This window comes from Gnatocerus cornutus, chromosome 8 (assembly GCF_029298725.1).
Source record: "Gnatocerus cornutus isolate USDA-ARS CGAHR chromosome 8, icGnaCorn1.1, whole genome shotgun sequence".
Taxonomy (NCBI): Eukaryota; Metazoa; Arthropoda; class Insecta; order Coleoptera; family Tenebrionidae; genus Gnatocerus; species Gnatocerus cornutus.
In genome coordinates, this window is record NC_142240.1 from 17,040,953 (window position 1) to 17,053,309 (window position 12,357).

Below are 12,357 nucleotides of genomic sequence, written 5' to 3' on the forward strand. Positions count from 1 at the left end.
AAAGCAGCTTACGAAGTATTCATTAGCGAAGATAAGCTCCGTAATGATGGCGCAAATTAGTCAACAGGAAATTTTTACGCAACAAACGCACGACCAATAATTAGTGCTGATTTAATTGGGAATTCTAAAATTGTCTCTGGCACTAATCGAAAATTCGAGAAGAGACAATTGTGACAGTTAGTAACAGACAAAATACCGATGAGACACTGAGTTGTGGGCTTGCCAAAAGTTCATTGATTTGAGCAAAGAGAAGTTTTTGTGACCAGAATTTGTTGCTGGCTTTCGGTCGCAAACTCTGTTTTAATTTAAACGGAAATATTTCGGAACAATCCATGGCTCTTCCATCCTTTCCGGTCAACAGAAACTCTAGTTTCATTTCCAGTTTTTTGCTTTATTTTGAAATAATTCGATGATTTTGCTCAAATGAAGGGACGGAAATTTTTATATCTCGAATTGTGAAAATTTTTGATACATTTCATGCTTAAAATGAGCATTATATCTTGTTGGCCTTTACACTGTGCCTTGATCCTGTCATTCCCTAAAGTGTGTCAAGTTTTTGGAGTTCCTAGGTCAAGGTCAGACATGAGTTTGCAACGTGTCACTTAGACAATCTGTATTTTTTTTCCAGTTTTTCAAACTTCACATGTCCGAAACTATGACATATTGAAAGATGGGGTTAATATCTCGCTTGTTTGCGGACCAACTTTTAATTATTGGTTCTCACTTTATGCAGAATTTCACGCAGAATGCGCAACTACCAAATTTTGTTCCGTACGTCCACCAATACCGGAATTAGAAGCGATTGAAATTTCGGAAAGTATATTTTCGATTTTGATTTTTTTTTTTGCTCTCCATCTCCAAAACTACCGCAAGTAAAAAGCGGTTTGCGCCAAAGTGTTTCTCGCGCTATTGTTGCCCAGAATTTACGCTCTGTAACTTCAAATTAACTTTTTTTTGTAATCCTCCAACCACCACGACACAGCGCTGAAGAGGCAGAAGCCTAAAGCGGCGCTTTCAGCAGATTCTTTGTCGAATTGTAATACACTGCTGTACATCTGCTGAATAAAATACTTTCAAACTAACTAATTTACGCCCAGATACTTACCCAAAATTCAATAGTTAATTGTTTTGGGTCCAAAAAATTTTGGACTCAAACGAAAAAAAATTTTGATTTTTTTATTTTTAGACCCCACTCGTATACCATTCAATCTCAGATTTGGCCAGTTATTAGATCTTGAGCTGCTCTTTCGATTGATGTCTAAAAGCTTCTTGAATAGTATATTAAAACACCGAGTTTCATAAGGCAATTTTTTAGGTACGAATCCAAGTTTATAAAACGAGCGGCAAAGCCGCGAGTTTTATAATGGATGAGTGCCTAAATGGCCTTATGAACGAGGTTTTTATATTATTTTTCCTAATTTGTTCATGTAACAGAGCTATTTTCGCTATTTTCCAATTCGTTTTCAGTGCTAGAATATCCATTTCGATACGGAATGTTAGAATAGCTTTGTTTCCATAGCAACTTGAAAATGTTTGATACAAATTAGGAAAAATGATTTCAATAACACTTTCTGAAAATATATTTTGGTCAATATCTAGTTTATTTGTTTGGAAAATTTATATTATCGGTGCTCGTTTTACGCAGAATTTCCCGCTGAATTTAAAACTACCATATTTTTTCCCATACGTTAAAAAATAACTGAATTAGAAGCGAAATAAATTATAAGGTCAGAATTTTTTGCTCCATTTTTCCGAAATAACGGCAGATAAAGAGAAACGGTTGGCGCCATACTTTTTTCTGCGTTGTCGTTGCCCAGAATTTACGCACAGGTACCCAAAATTCGATGGTCTTTTTAAAAAAAAAATCCGGCTTAAAAGAAGAAAAATTTTGGATTTTTGTTTTTTTGACCGCCACTCTTATACCATTTGAGCTATCAAGCTGAGATTTGGTCAATTGATAGATCTTAATTTCCTCTTTCGATTGATATCTTATTCAAAGGTTTGTTTTTGCTCCGTAAAAACTTAAAATTGACCCTTAAAACACCCTCTGAAAATCTAGTTTGGTCGATATGTAATTTATTTGTGAACGAAATTTATGTTATTCGGCTCATTTTACGCAGAATGTCAAACTGAATTCAAAACTGTTCTTATTTTTTTTTGTGCATCATTAAATAATTGAATTAGAGACGTTTGATTTTGTGAGTTATCGTCAGAGGGTCAAAATTTTGAAGCTTTGGAAATGTCCTTGGAATCACGACACATAGAAAAATGTGGTTTACGTCAACGTTTTTCTCACCCTTGGGCCGATAAGAAGATTTACGTAGAATTTCACCCTGAATTAAAAACTACAAAATCAAATCAAAATTGAAAAATTCGACGTATAAAATGTGATAGCGTTTTCCATTTTGATTGTTTTATAGCTAAAATAACTAAAATATATCTTCAAATTTCATCAATTCCAACCATCAAACCATCAATAAAAAGTTAGTTTATAAAAAGTGTTTGATCCGTTAAATTTACTGTGAAAATATAATATTCATGTGAAATTTTCCAATATTTCCCGCCTTCTGTCCCCGCCCCCTAAAAATGATCTATCTCTGATTTTATTAGTAATTTCAACAAACTATAAACCAAAATGATGATAACGCAAACTGGAAACAACACAATGTTGAGCACAAAAACGAAAACTTACTAAATCTCTGCTGTATTTCATTACAACAAAACACTCAAACTTTGATAGGCTTCAGTCGGCGTACACAATACAATATGGCTTCTCTAAATAGAAAAATACGAATTTTTCCAAGAGTCTACAATAACTGACGTGTTCGTTTTGCCTCGGAAGAAATTAAATTCGCGTGTGGGAAAAAAAGAAGTAATAATGTGGTTTCGGAAGTGTAGGTGCAGGCATTTATAATTCACATAAACGTTCACGAAGCGTTACTAGATAATTGGCTATTATGGAAGCCAATACAAAGGATAATGCTATTATTTTTTAATTGAACTTTGAGGCGCTTTGAACGTGTCAGCATGAAAGGTTTACATTATTAGTGATACCACAGGGATTTATTTTTATACCGCGGTGTTTCTGATTAATTTGAAAAATAATTGTTAAAAATATTTACAAAACATTGCGTGCTGCTGCATCAGTTATTAGTAAAATATCAGAATTTATGTTTATACAATAATTTATTTTGCGATTAATTTACGACGTGGCGTGACATTGTTTCCCTGAATAGAATTGATCGAGTCAGCACGAAAGTTTCCAATTTTAATTAAAAAAAAGTTGTTGCTTAGTTCGGGGCAATTCTTTGTTGTTAAAATTCATGTTCCGTTTAACCGTTAATTCGTTTTTATATAACTTGAATAGATTTAGGCGGTCGTAGAGGAAAATTAATTTAAAATATGTGGTGTAGGAAAAGCTTCCGAGTTTTTTCCGGCTCAAAGTAATGAAAGTTTACAACCGCGCTGCTGGTGTTTTTCTTGGTCCGTTTTATTACATCGTTCTCTGGCCAACTATTCTGGACTAGATCTATTTAAGTGTTTTATTTATTTAATTGGTTGCAGTTACACAATTTTCTCCAACTTTTCTTCGCTTAGACAAGTGATAACGTAGCTTTTCGTGAAAAAAACTCTTTACAATACCACGTCTTGTTAATTTAACGAAATCAATTAGGGAAGTCTGTAGAGTGATGTTATTTCTGACAACAATTAGTTGGAAAGTTTTGTTATTTCGTTATTCCTCGTGCATTTACTTTGAATTTTACATGAAAAGCGGCGGGGTCTGTTTTTTGAAAGGAAAGTTCAAAATTGAATAGAGGCGGGAGTCATTGAGGAAGCAAATCGGGACAAATCGTAAGGTTGGGGATATCCTGTGGGCGTGATTATTCTCATATATCATTATTACGCCTCGATTTATCTTGTGTCTCGGACACCGGTAACAGCATTTCACTTGCAAACTAAACTGAAAAATTCTTCCAATATCAACAGGACACTTATGTTGTCGACGCGTATCTCCTATAATTTAGAGTGACTGGATTCGCGATAAATCACGGGGTGGATAACAAGGATTAAATAAAATTTGGCAAGCACCGGAGCAATGCAAAAAATTAGGAAGCTGATAAATGTTTCAGGAGCACTCCGCCTTGAGCTTCTCAAAGTTGGAAAGATAAAAAGGAGATAAAACCAAATCCTAAATCCGGCTGATTGAGCAAATAGCCCGCATACAAACAAAATGGCATGCATTTCTAAGCAGTTTGTTGATAACTTTAATATTTGTATTGATCCTGAGATACGGGTTTTTCGGGCTATTTGCCGATAAAATGAGTATCGAAAGCGTCTCGTGTTACACTTGGAATTACTAATTTATGCAGCGGTGAACCTACAGCACAACTGCTGTCGAAAGCAAACTTACTGTTGATTTATTACCGCCTGAAATTCTATGAAGTCGCTATAACTTATATGTTTTCAAAACTTCATTTTAAAAAAGAAAAGCGGCCCGACCTTGGCGGACGGTGCTGCTACCGCCAGAAAATCCGTAATTATTACAATGACTCTGCGAAAATTCCATTACAAGCAAAATGCAAAAATGGTGGATGCGCCGGTCCACTCCCAATATTTATTACGAGTATAAAATATGCTCATTAATTATGTATTTATAGTCCCAAACGAATTAATTTCCAAGAGAAAGTAAAAGAAGAAAGTGAAAACAGCTCCGTATTAAATAAAATCGCACCGTTTTAAGTAATAAAAGTGGCACATGGCCCGAGAAGCAAGATCTGAGAAAACTGCTACATGATATAAGAGCGGTAATGGACTCTAAAAGGAATCATTGTGGCATTTTATAGCACTCGCACAGTTCGCGGTGGTTCTGAGGTATCGGCGAAACGTAGCAGGTATTGGCTGTATGTCAAGCTTGTCACGAACAGAACTACTAACGTTTCTTGTCCGAGTTTGTACTGTTTACTGTAACTTTGTACATCAATATTGGCAGTATCGAGTCAATTTTCTCAAAGGACCTTTTATCAAACAAGAGCTGACGAATTTCGACGAAAACTTGACAATACTGTTAGCGTTTGTTTAGATTGTCCGGATCAATATTATCAGTGCTTATTGATTTGCAAGCGAAGCGGTATGCATTGAACTAGAGTGCACAATTGGCCCATGAAACGTAATTTCGAAAGAGCGCATTTGAGCGGCTAGGTAGGTGTTTTCAATTACCTAATTAGAAAGTTTTAACAAGTTTTAAAAGCAATTTTGCCGGTTTTGAAAAGATATTATTCATTTAGGGGAAGCAAGGAAGCGCTATTAACTTTGGGGAAAAATTCATTAATTATTAAACGTAAACTGTTCACATAACCGGTCGGACAGTTCCAAATCCATCCGAGAATTAGCTCACGATTTCACGATTTTTAATAGTGACAAGAAATTCGCCGGCAATATGACGGTCGCTCGAAAATATCCGCCAATTTCAGACTCGTAACGTCAGCCATAAAATCAAAATATTGGCTGACCAATGTGGGAAAACAGTCTTAAATTTTGTTTGGAAGCTGCAATATATTTTTGCTGGCTAAAGTTCTCTAATGAAATTGGAATCTTTGACCGCGATATATATTTCCAGGACGCCGATTTTATACAAACCAAATCAATTCGTCTGTCTTTAATCACTTTTCCGTATTATGGAACATCGGAGGAATTTAGAGAAATGTGGTTGTTGTGGGAATGCTTAGAAGACGAAGGCAAACAAGGACCTGTAACGAGCTCTGATCAAAGCATAGCAAACTGAATTTGACTGCCGGATCAGCGTGGGCAATGCACAAACATTGCTATGTAATTTAATTATCGCCTGCTTTGATTCACCTTCGTTGCAGAATTTTTGTTGTCTGTAGCTAGATAAAAGTTGTCGTTTAATTAAACGCGCGTCCCCATATGGATTTGTTGTGGCAGTGTTAATATGAAGCTTTTTCTTTGGGACGGCCGCACAGCGTGATTCTTATTCATAATATTCGATACCACAATTTGCATTTTCATCAACTTATAATTACAGCATGATGAATACATGGCGTGAAATGTTGTTTCGTTTCATTATCGTTTTTTAAAATGAAAATGCAAACGAGATGGTAGAACGCACCATTAATCATTTCTAAAATCTTAAAATGTTCGAAAATTACAGATCCCGGCGCATCCACCATTTTTGTCACGAGCTAATATTTGTTCAGTTCACACCCCATAAATATCTGAGTGATTAAGAACAATGCCATTATACTACACGAGTCGTTATTACAACAATGTAATAAAGAGCACTGTAAAATCGTCATTAACTCAAAACGACTTGCTACAAAACACGGAATTTAAGCTCTCTCTAAACTTATATGTTACGATTCACAATTTTATCAGATATTTTTGCTTCTCATTCGTAAAACGCCCACATCTCCTTTCCTCTGTGCTTAACTATAATAAACTAATTATATAAATGCTCTGATGCGTTACACTCTGTTTAACCCGCTTTACTCCCGTTATTAGTACTGTTATTTCTTTACTCGACTGACTATGACGTTCCATTTTAACATTACAAGCCCCATTATTATTTATGACGTCATTCTCAAATGTTTCTGGCTGGAGGAAATTTGCAGCCGATTGCGCACACGTGCGATGCGTGTTACTCCTACTAACAATATTTAGAAATTAGAATTCAAGAAGCTGCGGTTGAGGAAAGTTTTAAATGGATGACAAGAACATTTTTGTTGGGTTCAAGCACGATAGCTATAAAATTGGGATGATGTGTTGTCAGCAACAATTTCGGTTTTATTCTGATTTGTTTGGACTACAAGGAAACTTTGCTGATATAAATAAAATTAAATGTGAGGACTTTTCTATAAAGAGATGGGGCATTGCGTGATTTTTCGTCATTTGTGATCGAAGGAAAAATTTAAATGGAGTTTCGAAGAGATTTTCTTCGATTGAGTATCAGATTTGCCTGGTTTAGTTCAAACGTCCATAAATATACGTTCCTTACATGCATTTTTTTTTAATATTATAAATTTTGTAATCTTTTTTTTTATTCTTTTATTTTACTGATCTTGATCAGATTTCAATGCTTCAAATTATTCACTCCTAGATTTCTCCGTATTCTCGATTTTTTTTTACATGTTTAACCTTCTTATAAATATGTATTTGGATAGGTAACCAAAAAATTTGATGACAAAAAGTCAAAGTCAAAACAGAAAAATTGCGTTTTTCTACTCCTTTTAAGTAGATTTTCTAAATTATTTAGACTCTTTGTATTTTTAGAATCATAAAGTTTTTCTCGAATTTCTGGATCGTTTTACTACTTTTTATTTTTGACTTTTTGAATCTTCCAGAATTGTTAGTTTCTCTAGAGTTTTTAACTGTTCCAGATTGTCGGGAGACATACTGATTTTGTTGTTTATCTGGAATTTCTGGATCGTTTTACCTCTATCTTTGTTTTTTAAATTTTAGTACTTTTTATGTTTGCTTCTTGCAATTCTTCACATTATCTAGACTTTTTGAATCTTTCAGAATTTTGAGTTCCTCTAGATTTTTTAAATTTTCCAAACTGAGACATTGTTTTCTTAGTTTTTCGAATTTTTTAATACATTTCATTTTATTTTTAGTTGTTTTAACTCATTTGGGTTAATTCAGTTCCAACTCTAAGTTTTGTCTTCGTAAGCTTTAGATTTTAATTTTTATTTATTTATTTTTTGTTGAATTATTTAGGTTTCTGTTAAACTTTCTAAAAACTTAAACTTTCTTAAAAGTTTTCTAAGGTTTTCAAAGATTTTTAAGGTTTGTGTAAGAATATTGAATGCGTGGACTCTTAGGAATGTTCTTCGTCCTCAGTTTTTACGATTTACTAATTTTTTGAATTATCTCGCCAATTTTTCAAACCAATTATTTTTGAATCTTTGAGTTTCTCTTTAGGTTTATTGCCCTAAATCTACAAATTTGAAAATAGCGAAGAATTTAGAAATTTACAACTTAGTTGGACCTGACGAAGCTGAACAACTTAAAAAACTTAGAAACCGTATTTAAAAAAACTAGGAAATTAAAAAAAGCCAGAAAAACAAGTTGGTTTTTAGACTTTATAATCCGCCAGTGAAGACTTTTAGTTTGTTTATTTTCGTTGCAGTTTTAAGACAGTCTTAGCAATTAAGACTTGACAAATTTGCAGCAATAATTCGGAACTTTTGTTCGAAACTCGCACCAGAGCTGCATTTTAATGTCCACTACCCATAGCAAACACGTGATTTGTTTACAAAGGTCGAAAAGGTCCTAATCAGAGCACTATAAAATGGCAGGATAACAATTGAAGGACTGCTTTGTCATTCAAGAACACACAAGGCGCAGATTAAATTTACCTCCTTGTCAATTTTCCTTTTACCTCTCATATCAGCCGTTGCTTGAAATGTGTCAATGGAAGTCAGGTCGTCTTGCTCCGTTTCAATTAGTAAGTGAAGTAAATAAAGGATGAATATCACGAGATTAAAATGAAACATAAGTGGTTGGACAAATAGATTGTGAGATCAGAGGCATGAGTTGAGAACTACAAACAATGTAGGTCGCAAGTTTCAGTTGGAAAGCTTATGTCCGGGTTTAGAGACTCCGACATAGTTGGTGTTCAACCGAGGACACTTGGACAACCGTAACGACTCCAGGATAATCTACACTAAGATCAAAAGTTATATCCTTGCGGTCCTGACAACTCCTTTCCTAATTAATATCCATTTTTCTCGTCGATTCTTTCGTACAAATTCACTCTTTCACATAAAGCCTATTATTTCCGCAGTATATTTTAATTTATGTAGATTTCCAGCTTTCAAAAAATTACGCGAATTAAAAGTATCAGTTCGCGCTTCCAAACAACTCGAAACGTGCGTAATTTTCAAAATTGACTCGAGATTTGCATGGAAATTCGTTCCCAGGAATTAAAAATTTAGCGGAAATTTTATTGCAAAATAAATAAAAGAAACGTACCCCTAAATGTCAGGTTGCTTGCCCTACAAAATATCTTAGAAGATGTATGAAAGAAGATATGAAAAGAGAATTGCTGTATAAAGGAAACAAAGGCAGCGGACCCGCTCTCAGGAGACTGTGAACGTGGGCCGAGAAATAATGCATTAGCACACCAAGTTTACACGGCATTGTCTACGAAAGATTTGACAGAGTTCTGATTCACCTGTCAATATTTTCTCATATTAACTCAGTTTCCACAACGAAATTCATGAACTTTATGTGTTTACAAAAGCCGCTGAGAGAAGCTTAAGAAAATGTTCGGTGTTGACAAACGATGACTTGATGTGTCGCTTAATTACTCGCCTTGAAAAATTGCCTCAGGTGGGAAACACACGTCGCAGAATCGCCCAATTATTCCTCCCGTGGTAAGTGTATCATTTGTACCTCCCAATTTGGGTTATTGGGGTTTGACACGCTACAATTTTGACGATCCGCCCAAATCGTTAGTATAATTACCACGAAGAAGTAAAAACTGCCCAGCGCTTTGTCCAATTTTCCAATCCAACATTGTTCCAAGACGCAACATGAACCGCCTAAGGTTAAGAAGATGATATTTACATTTTCGGTTATAGGTAAACAAACCGTTCACATAACAAAATAGGCTGCGGCGAAATAATTTTCGATCTCTCTCTCATCCAATATTGATTTTGAACGAGTTTTCTATGGAGAACAAATTGTTTTAACGCGAAAAGCTATACGGGTGTATTTTTCAAAGAAATTCCATATAAACTTAAATTTAATCTAACTTTGTAAACTAAGTTGAAAGTTAGCAAATTTCAGGTGATTGCTATCTTTTTAAGATACTAATTTCCATGCGTTGCGCGATCTCGGTTTATAATTTTTTTCGTAAGAGGGAGTTTTTATTTCATGTTTTGAGGTGTTTCAATGTTTGGATGCTTTCAAAAATGTAATTAAATTCTTGATACACACGCCATTAAATTAATTTTGACTAACGTGCGCGGAGAATAAATGCAAAAATTTCGCGTTTGTTGAAAAGTCGATAGTTATTTTTAGCACTAAAACCCCGTGCTCTTTAAATTGGCTGTACATTTAAACTTAGAAAATCAATAAATGATACCAATGCTACCTCTCCACGCGTACATGTAAGATTGTATTTGAATTAAACAAAATAAAGCTTCTAGAAAATGTCAGTTTCAATCTGTTTGTAGACTTGAGTCGTGGGCGCCGCGGCGCCCACAGACGCGTCCATTTAACTCAAACTGTATTTTACGGTCTTTCAGCAAATTCTTTGAAACCAAAATAGAATGACTGAATTTGTCTGTGATTTTTTCATTCAGTTCTAAATATTACGGAATTTAAAATTAAAAAATTTAATTCCAATTAAGTTAAACAGGAAATTTTAGTGAAAATGTCAACCTGCATGGAATAAAGAAAATTCATGCCACGAAAAAGCAGAACGAGGTCAGACATTATTTTATCCATATCGCCGTCATATGAAATATTGCATATCTCAGGAAAGCGGAAAAGTGTCACCAAAGGTCCCACACGTACTATTGTGTACAAAAATGTGAAGGCCCGTCTCTGTATTCCTCAGTCAATAACAGGTGAATTAAAATGTTGATTCAGTGGTGTTTTAAAAAATGTTTTTGTTCCAGGCGAGAACCAGCAGCTCCAGAAGCGCTGAAAATGCAATTTCTCGAAGAATTTGGCGCAAGAAAAAGGAAAACTGCAGTCAATGGGTAAGTCTTTTGGGAGTAAGGTTGTGGGTAGAATGTATGAACTATCAGCCAGCGCTTTTGAAGTGGAATCCATTTCTTTCATTGTCTTTAGATTTTTCTTCTAGATCGATGTAGTCTAAGCGAATTTGATGAATCTAGACCGATAGTCTGTTTAATCCGGTCTAGTTTAATTTGGAGTTTTTGTTCGGTTGAATGTATCTGCTTTATTTAGTTTAATCCAATTTAGTCTGTCTAGACTAATTTAATCTGCCTGATTTAAACTTTAGCAGAAAACCCATTTTGATTTTGTAGCCCAATTTTTTGGTTTTTCTATTTATTTATTTTTCATTCTTTAGATTCTTTAGATTCTTTATATTTTCTATAGTCACACTTTTATTGTACTGTTTCCTTAGATGTTTCATCTTCATTGCCTTAGATTATCAGTTTGAAGTTTCTGGTTTCCAGATTCTCTTTATAATCTACGCAATTCCGATAAAAAGCGTTTTCCTCTCAAAAGCGGCGACTTCACATTTGTTTTCTGCAAAATTCACGGAACGTCCCAAGCGTAAATCGCATTTTGCTTTTGAACAACCAGTCAAATTAAGTGATCAAATCATTCTGAAATTTGGATTTTAAGATCTTTTTAGAACCTCTGGTGTGTTCTAATCTTTTGAGATTGAGTTGAATTAAACATTTTTTTTTTAGTTTCTAAAGTTTTTGAGCAGATTTTGAATTTTAGGTAGGTACTAAAAAATTTTCCTTTCAAAACCAGACTATTCAGAACTTGCGTTTATTGCATATTAGTCATAATATTATTACTTTCGAACCCTCAGTTAAATTAAAACGAGTAATCAAAAACATTCCTAATGAAATTTACTTGGATTCTCTAGATATTTAACATACATTTCGGAATCCAGAATATTGCATTTTCTCAGATTAGTCACATTCTACGGATTATTTTCATCATTTGCATTCTAGAGTCTTTTAGCTGGTTTGGAATCCACAGTTAACCACAGATAAAACGTTTAAAATGATTAACTTCAAATCGCTCTAATTTAAAATCGAATGCGTTTAGAACATTTTTTTAAAACCATTATAAAAAGTAGCGCTACAAAGTTGAAAAAACGCTTGTTCGCAATAGTCATTTACAGTGCAAGCGCCGAAAACAGTTTGTGCTATGAGCTTTTAGGTAAAATACTGCAAGTCGGAAAAAACAGCCTTTAGAATTTGATTTTCATGGCGTCAAATGCGTCATATTGCTTATTTAGATAAATTAAATAGGAGTACGAAATAAATCATTGTTATTGCTTTTTAAAATAAAGAATTTCCCGTCGTTTAATAAAATATGCTGTCAAGCTGCAAGAGGATGTTGTATAGCAAACAGGTTGAAATCAAGCGTCGCCTGACATAACTCGTGTGAATCTTTTTCCCTATGCACATGTTATCTGCATATTTACACAGTCTGCATCCACTCGTGGTGCATACATATGTGCATTTTTCGTCCTTTGTCGTGCGAATAATCCTAGCTTTATTAAAAGTGTCGTGAAAGCTCGAAGCACACAGTTCAAAAATGACACTAACGATGGTGTCATTTCCATTGTTCCGGCTTCATTACTTACAGCGAAACTATTCACGTCAAAGCTTCCGA